This window comes from Rutidosis leptorrhynchoides, chromosome 4 (genome assembly GCF_046630445.1).
Source record: "Rutidosis leptorrhynchoides isolate AG116_Rl617_1_P2 chromosome 4, CSIRO_AGI_Rlap_v1, whole genome shotgun sequence".
Classification (NCBI taxonomy): Eukaryota; Viridiplantae; Streptophyta; class Magnoliopsida; order Asterales; family Asteraceae; genus Rutidosis; species Rutidosis leptorrhynchoides.
In genome coordinates this window covers 402,839,240-402,849,183 of record NC_092336.1, presented here as the reverse complement: position 1 = coordinate 402,849,183, position 9,944 = coordinate 402,839,240, and positions in this window count along the sequence as shown.

Sequence of the window (9,944 nt, the reverse complement as noted above, 5' to 3'; positions counted from 1 at the left end):
CCACTTCAATGGTATAAGGGGTATCTAATGGAAGAGGTGGAGTGCTAAAAGAATGAGTCAAAGTCTTGGATACAAAGCATTTATCGGCACCCGAATCAAATAAGCAAGAGACATAAGAATTGTTGAGAAGAAACGTACCCGTGACTAGTTCAGTGTCATCCCAGGCTTCCTCGGTGTTGATGTTGAAAGCTCGGCCGCGAATGTTGGGGTTATCTTTCTTCTTTGGGCATGCATTTCTATAATGACCCGTTTGACCACATTCGTAACAAGTGCCCGTCTTTGGTGCATTGGGCCACTTTCGAGCAACGGGAGTGGCACTTTTACAATCGTTGGCCTTATGACCAACTCCTTGGCACCGGTGGCAAATTAACTTGCCACATTCACCAAAGTGATGTTTGTTGCATTTGTTGCAAAGAGGTAGATTCCCGGCATAACCCTTCTTGCCGTCGGAAGTGAAAGATTTCTTGGCAAAGTTGTTGTTGCTTGATTGGGAGGGTTCCCACTTTCTTTTGTTGCCGCCCGATTTATCCTCGGCCTTAGGTGCCGGAACTACGATTTCGTCAACCGTTTCAATTAGTTGGCGAGCCATGTTCATAGCGGCTTGATGAGTAGTGGGTTTGGATGACATCACCCCTTGTTTGATGCTTTTTGGAAGACCGAGCATGTAGAGCTCAATCCTTTGAGATTCGGGGTTAACAAGGTTAGGACACATCAAGGATAGTTCGGCGAAGCGTTGATTATAAGCTTTAAGATCGTTTCCGACCGCTTTCAAAGCTCTTAGTTCTTCCTCAAGCTTTCGAGTTTCTTCGCGCGGAAAATATTCAACAATCATCTTTTCCTTTAGATCGGCCCAAGAGAGGGCATGAGCCTCATCGGTACCCACCGATTGAACATAGGTGTTCCACCATGTTAGAGCAATTCCGGAGAAATTGTGAGTGGAGTATTTGACCTTGTCTTGGTCCCGACAACCGCTTATGCTAAAGACGGCTTCCGTTTGCTCAAACCATCGGGTGAGCACGACCGGTCCCCCGGTTCCATCAAAAGTGTGAGGTTTGCACCCCATGAAAGCTTTATAGGAGCATCCCTCGTTTGAGTTTCCGGCTCCATTGTTGTTGTTGTTGTTGTGGTTGTTGTTGTTGTTGTTGTTGTTATTATTGTTGTTGTTGGATGAGTGACCGGCCATGGCCGCATCTACGGCGGTAGCTATCATCCGTTCGAGAGCTTGTTCGGGAGTTTCATTGCAGCGTACACGACGAGGAGCCATTGTTCCTTCAAGACACAAGAATATCATTGATTAGTATTTTCAATAATACTAACCGTGATATAGAATAAAGATAAAGAGAAGTTTTTCCTCGACTCGACTTAAATTCTTTATGTCATAATGTCGGAACGTTCATATGAATCACCGTAATATAATCCCGGAAATTATATTACCCTGATTCATATGTGCATTCGACATCATTTCATATAGTCAAGGTGGCGTGTCAATCAAATTAAACAACGCAAGAGTAAGATAGAATAAGAGTAGATATGAGTAAGAGAGTTCGAGTATAAATGCACAAGTTGCCAAGTAATTCCTATGTCAAGTCTATATGCCGGTTGTAGTCTAGACTCACCAATGTACCCTATGACTCGGGGTCGACACCAATGAACTCTAAATCCCTACAACCAACGCTCTGATACCATCTGTAGCGACCCGACCAAATCATGTTTGACGGCGCCGTCTACTTAGGTCCCGTTACGTGGTCATAAGTCTTTAAGACAAAGTTTGACCAAAATATGTCGCCTTCATTTCAAAATAAAGATTTGTTCCCAAAGTTTACGAGAATTGTTCAACCAATAGTTAAGTTACAACGTTATAATACGAATGAAATCTAGGCGACACGGTTTAAAGTAAAGTCAAAAGACGCTCCATGAAATGCACATATACTCGACATCCAATGCAAGTATCAAATAATGAGCGGAAGCATGTATCATGTATCGTTCAAGGACCTGAGAAAAACATAGAAATCTGTCAACGAAAACGTTGGTGAAATCATAGGTTTAAGTAAGTAAGTACAAGTGAACCACAAGATTTGCATCAATGAAATAATAGTAATACATTCCAAAAGTTTGTTTCACGAGCACCCAATTATCAATGCTTAACGTTTCCTTCCATTGAACCCCATCACTTAGTGCTAGAACATACACTGTTTCTCGAAAATACATTTCATTCGTAAACGGTAGCGAACCGTTTGAATGAGGGTTTGTCAAACCCATATGGATCCATACAACATAAGTTCTCGCTTACACCCGGCAAGTGTAACTAATGATAATCGAATTGAGGATTTTGTTCTAAACTCGTATGTAGAATGTTTGTTTTCCTGTACTTGTGTTCACTTAGTAAAAGAAATGTTTATGTTTTCTCATCCCAAATGTAAGTTCAAAAAGAGTAAAAGTGGGACTATGATCTCACCTTGAGTGCACGAGTAGTAAAGTACTTCGACAAGTAAACGTGTGCAAGGGACAATGCTAGTCTTGACCTAAACAAATAGGTCGTATCAATAACGGTAAACACGATAGGTCAAAGATGTTCAATTAGTCCTATGGCTCGTTACGACTCAATAATGTAGCATGTGAGTCAAGTTGTCATGTTTCATGCAAGGTACAAGTATAAAAACATGTTAGAATGATTGCACAATTATTTGGTTAAGTTTGATTAAAAGTCAACTTGGTCGGGTCAAAGTCAACGGAAAAGTCAACTGGGTCGGGTTGGATATCCGACAATTTTTCTAAGTTATATAATCATATATGAGCATGTTGGCCAAGTTTCACGTTAATCGGAGGTCCGTAGCACAGCAAACATTTTCATGTCAAATGACCAAGTGAACAGCCAGTTTTAGCACAATGGGACGGCGTCCCAAATAGCTAGACGGCGTCCCAAATTGAAGAGTGGGACGGCGTCCTAATTGGCTAGACGGCGTCCCAAATTGAAGAGTGGGACGGCGTCTTGAGTTTCTGGACGGCGTCCCAAATGCCTTCCAGGCCCTGTTTGCTGAATTTCTCAATTGCACGAACCAAACCACAAACCAACACATTTTACAAACCGCAAACAATTAGAACATGTATTTTATATCATCGGAAAGTTCTTTCGACAAGGAACACAACTAAGCACTTTTCATCAATCAAACTTTCGCATACAACAACCAAAAACCGCATTTAGTGACCCTCATTCAATGCATATAAGTCATAAATGCTATTTAATGATTCGGTAACCAAAAGACATGAACAATATGCCGTTTCGAAGGTAATTAAGCATACAACACAACCTAACACTTATAATTAACACTTCATGTCATTTAATGCATCAAAATCCATTCCTAGTTCATGAAACCCTAACCAAAAGTTACCAAATTTCATAATCAAGTTTAAGAGGTTTCTTTGATCAATCTTTACATCATAATGAAGCTAGTAACACTAGGAACAAGATTAAAACATGAAGTCTTAGCATCTAACAACACACGAACACTTAAAACTCAAGATTAAGCATGTTAACTTTCCATATGAACTAGTTACTCCAAAATATCAAAAACGAGCATACAAAACACATAAACAAACTAGACTTGAGCCATAGACACTAATTAACAACCTTATAACTTAAAAATCTCAAGAACACAAGAATTAGTGATTTTAGAAAGTTACCCAAAATTGATGAAATCGGTATGGAAACGAAGAGGAGATCACGAGGAGTTCAAATATGCAATTTGTTTTGATCGAATCCTTCTTGAACGAATTTGGATGATGATTGAAGGTTTGAGGGTTTTGAGAGAAAAAGGTGAAGTATTATTTGGGAGGTGATAAAATGAATGGAGAGGAAAGAGTTGACTAGTTGACCTAGTCATCTCTTTCTCCATTTGGCAACTTTAGTCCCTCAACTTAGGAAACGGGTACGGGAATTACCTAAACGAGATAATTCAAACGCGTATTAACGAGATGTGTTATAAACATATAACGGATCTTAAATAGTTAAACGGAAAAGTAAATGGAAAAAGGCGGGATGTTACAGTAAGATATTGATTTAAGAGAAAAATATCGATTTCATTATTTTTATCATTATTATTATTTCAAAAAATATCATTTATATTAAAACTATCATTTTTACTAAAATTATCATTCTTAATAGAAATATTATTGTTATTATAAAATATCATTACTATTATCATTTTAGTATTATTATTATTAAATAGAATTATTATTTTATTATTATTATTACAATTAATATTAAAAAGTATTGTTATTATTAAGATTATCATGATTGTCATTTTATTATAATCATTAGTAAATATAAACATTGTTATTAGTAGAATAATAATAATTATTATTATTACAAAATAATATAACTTTTACTTACTATTACTATCAATATTAGTTTATCAAATAGATATGTGACACAAAGATATTTTGACCACACGTAATATAATTACATTAATAATACATACTACTATATTTTTATGATATTAAGTGAACTTTATAAATTTTATTACTTAAGATATATAAAAGTATATTTTTTATTATATATAAACTGTAAAATAAATTTTTATTTATTAATAAACGATGTATATTATTTACTCTAATAAAATCTGTTAAATATATTTAAAACAACTATATTTAAGTTATATAATAATCATATTTAGGTTTTGGAAGTCATTTTGGGTCAAGTTGACTTTTGTTGACTTTTGAATATCAGTCTCGAGCATTAGGATGGTGATACACTACGACTAGACCTAAATTGTTAGATAGATATTGATCAACATATAAATATATATAATTAATATAGGTTCGTGAATCCGAGGCCAACCTTACATTTGTTCGGTGCCATCATATGCGTATCTACTATGAAATACAGTATTGTGAGTTTCATTTGCTCCCTTTTTTAAATGCTTTTGCAATATATATATTTTTGGGACTAAGAATACTTGCGCTGCTTTTAAGAATGTTTTACGAAATAGACACAAGTAATCGAAACTACATTCTATGGTTGAATTATCGAACCGAATATGCCCCTTTTAGCTTGGTAGCCTAAGAATTGGTGTTTATGATAGTTGCCACCAATTGACGCGAATCCTAAAGATAGATCTATTTGGCCCAACAAGCCTCATCCGAGTTACGAATGCTTTAGTACTTCGATTTATCATGTCCGATGAGAGTCCCAGAATGATGGGTGACAGGTCAGATCATGTTGAGATTAGAAGAAAAGACAAGTTATAATGAGATTCGGTAAGTGTAAAGGAGATTCGGTATGAGAGAGAATCAATAAGATTTACATTTCACAGCTTCTAGAACTCATTTACAATGTAATGGCTATCTAATTAGGACTACTTAGGTTCCTTATACAGCCCTCTTCTAAGGAACCATCATTTAAGCTTATTTAACATTAACACTATACAACTTCGGGGTCCTAACAATCTCCCCCTTAGTGTTAAATGTGAACTTTACACTATAGTCCTATTTAAAACATCTAAAGGAACTATGTTCCTCTGAAGTGAACTTTAGATTTGAATCCCTTAAGATTCTCATATCTTCGTATGTTCACTCTTGTCTTTAGATGACTTTTTAATCTTGTGAGAATGTATTTGACAATCTCATTATTTTCAGTTGAATAGCAGTTATTGATCAGTCTCCATCTCAAATATTTGAAAGCATACATCAACGTTCCGTCTGAGTATCTTCTGAAATCTGAGACTCTGATGAAGATCTTTGTATAGTGAGAATTGACAAACACAAACCCATAAGGACAGTCACTCACTTCAAGTTAGGACATATATATTAGCTCTTCGATTACTTGTTTTGGCGGTTTGATTCCGAGCTTTTTGTGTCCAGATTCTAACCCCATCTGAAAATCTTGAACAGACATCCATCTCATCGAGTCAAGAATAAATCTGTAGACTGCCTTCATCGCAGTAGCATGATAAATTGTTGCAGATTCATTCAAGTCAATCAAGAAATTGTAGATGAAAATAATGTCGTCCATCTTCAGTTTATCAAAATCTTCTTCAGAGAACTGATAATTCTCATCATCCATTCTTGTTACCTGAAACATTGGCATCTTCACTCCATCCTTATTAATCATCAAAACCTTATTTATGCTTTTGATCTCTGAATTCCGCTGCTCTTGAAGTGTTTCTTCATTCTTCAATTTAAATTTGTTGCGAACACTCAGATAAGCTTTGAGATATTCCGGATTCTTATGATATTTCCATTGTAGTGACCCGAACTTTTCCATGATTATATATTAATTGAAAACTATATTTGCATGATTAAATGTTTCCAACATGTTAAGCAATCAAACTTGTAAAGACTTGATTATTTGAAATGAGTTTCATGTAGACAATTGACCACCCAAGTTGACCGGCGATTCACGAACGTTAAAACTTGTAAAAACGACATGACGATATATATATATATATATATATATATAGATATACATATAGTTAACATGAGATTATTATAACTAAGTCTCCATAAGTATATTAATAACGAGTTATATACATAAAAATGAGACTACTAAGTTAAGAAACTCGAAACGAATATATATATATATATATATATATATATATATATATATATATATATATATATATATATATATATATATATAACGATTATCGTTATTACAACGTCTTACTAAATACATATGTATCATATTAAGATATTGTTAAACTATATTTAACATGATAAAATGATAATTATATATATCATTGAGTATGTTAGCAATAAACTACATATGTAAAACAAGACTACTAACTTAAGAATTTTGAAACGAGGCATATATGTAACGATTATCGTTGTAACGACATTTTAATGTATATTTATCATATTAAGATATATTCATACATCATAATATCATGATAATATAATAATTTAACATCTCATTAGATATAATAAACAATGGGTTAACAACATTAAATGAGATCGTTAACTTAAAGTTTTTAAAACAACACTTACATGTAACGACTAACGATGACTTAACGACTCAGTTAAAATGTATATACATGTAGTGTATTTAGATGTATTAGTACACTTTTGAAAGACTTCAAGACACATATCAAAGTTACTTCTACTTAACAAAAATGCTTACAATTGCATTCTCATTCATTTTCATCAACAATTCTACTCGTATGCAACCGTATTCGTACTCGTACAATACCCAGCTCCTAGACGTATATACTATTGGTATATACACATAATAATTCAGCTCTTAGCAGCCCTAGATAATCAACAAACATGTGGAACCAACAATTAGACAACTAGCATGACTTATGAGCAAGGAAACAAAAACAAGAACTCCTTTTAACCCCACTCACCTTCACCACTCATCACCTACTCCATTTCACTTCCAATTTTCTTCCCAATTCTCTCTCAAAACACACACACTCTTCCATGAACATCTAAGTTACTATTTTTCTAGCAAAAATAATCAAATATAAGCTTTGGTTATCACCTAAAATCATCATAAAAACAATTACTCAAGAACACATCAAGAACACTTCCAAGTTTACAAGTTTACTTCCAAGTTTCCTAATCCATTCCAAGCGATCATCTAAGATCAAGAAACCTTTGTTATTTATAGTAGGTTATCTTTATAAATCACGGTAATATTCATATTCAAGCTTTGATTCAATTTCTATAACTATAACTATCTTAATTCGAGTAATAATCTTACTTGAACTTGTTTTTGCGTCATGATTCTATTTCAAGAACATCCAAGCCATCAAAGATCCTTTGAAGCTCAAGTTATTTTTCATCATTTCCAGTAGGTTTACCTACTAAACTTGAGGTAGTAATGATGTTCATAACATCATTCGATTCATATATGAATAACTATCTTATTCGAAGATTTGAAGATGTAATCACTAGAACATAGTTAATTCTAAACTTGTTCGCAAACAAAGTTAATCCTTCTAACTTGACTTTTAAAATCAAATAAACACATGTTCTATATCTATATGATATGCTAACTTAATGATTTAAAACCTGAAAACATGAAAAACACCGTAAAACCGGATATACGCCGTCGTAGTAACACCGCGGGCTGTTTTGGGTTAGTTAATTAAAAAATATGATAAACTTTGATTTAAAAGTTGTTCTTCTGGGAAAATGATTTTTCTTATGAACATGAAACAATATCCAAAAATCATGGTTAAACTCAAAGTGGAATTATGTTTTCCAAAATGGTCATCTAGACGTCGTTCTTACTGAAATGACTACCTTTACAAAAATGACTTGTAACCTGTATTTCCGACTATAAACTTATACTTTTTCTGTTTAGATTCATAAATTTAAGTTCAATATGAAACTATAGCAACTTGAATCATTCAAAACAGATTTAAAACGAAGAAGTTATGGGTAAAACAAAATTGGATAATTTTGCTTATTGTAGCTACGTGAAATTTGTAACAAATCTATACAAATCCTGACTTAATTAACTTATATTGTATTATACATGTATTCTAACATATATTATGTAATCTTGGGATACCATAGACATGAATACAATGTTTTGACATATCACATCGACCCATCTATATATATATTTCGGAACAACCATAGACACTCTATATGCAGTAATGTTGGAGTTAGCTATACAGGGTTGAGGTTGATTCCAAAATATTATATATACTTTGAGTTGTGATCTAGCCTGAGGCTTATATACACGAGGTCATGGATTGATTCAAGATAAAAATATATTGCTTTAATTCTGTACATCTAACTGTGGACAACTAGTTGTAGGTTACTAACGAGGACTGCTGACTTAAAACACTCAAATCATTAAAACGTAATAAAAAATGTTGTAATTATATTTTGATCATACTTTGATATATATGTACATATTTTTTATAGGTTCATGAATCAACCCGTGGCTAAGTCTTACTTCCCGACGAAGTAAAAATCTGTGAAAGTGAGTTATAGTCCCACTTTTAAATCTAATATTTTTGGGATGAGAATACATGCAGCTTTGTAAATGTTTTACAAATAGTCATAAGTACTTGAAATTACATTCTATGTTGGATTATGAATATCGAATATCACCCTTTTAGCTTGGTAACCTAAGAATTAGGGAACAGACACCCTAATTGATGTGAATCCTAAAGGTAGATCTACGGGCCCTAACTCCCCCCATACTGGAAAATGGTATGCTTTAGTACTTCGAGTTATTAGTACAGATGGATTTCTGTTTTGGGGATATTCTATATGCATTTTGTTAATGTCGGTTACCAGGTGTTCAACATATGAATTATTTTTATACAGATTGTATATTATTGAAAAATGAAATCTTGTGGTCTATTATTACGATTTGATAAATATATAGGTTAAACCTATAACTCACCAACATTTTTGTTGATGTTTAAAGCATGTTTATTCTCAGGTGATTATTAAGAGCTTCCGCTGTTGCATGCTAAAATATGGACAAGATTTGGTGTCAGCATGCTTGTATAATATTGTTTAAAACTGCATTCGAGATTTACTTTGTTGTAACATATTAATATTGTAAACCAATATGTATTGGTAGTGTGTAAGTGTGATATTTTTAGATTATCATTTCTGGATAATCTAGGTGGTGACTTTTTAACCTTGTCGATAAAATAAAGGTTATGGTTTGTTTTTAAAAACGAATGCAGTCTTTGAAAAACGTCTCATATAGAGGTCAAAACCTCGCAACGAAATCCATTAATATGGAACTTTTATAATCAATATGAACGGGACATTTCAGTTGGTATCTGAGCGTTGGTCTTAGAGAACCAGAATTTTGCATTAGTGTGTCTTACCGAGTTATTAGGATGCATTAGTGAGTCTGGACTTCGACCGTGTTTTCTTCTAAAACGATTGCTTATCACTTTTTATTGGAAACTATATATTATTAACATGTAAATATTAGGTGATATATTAATCTCTTAACGTGTTTG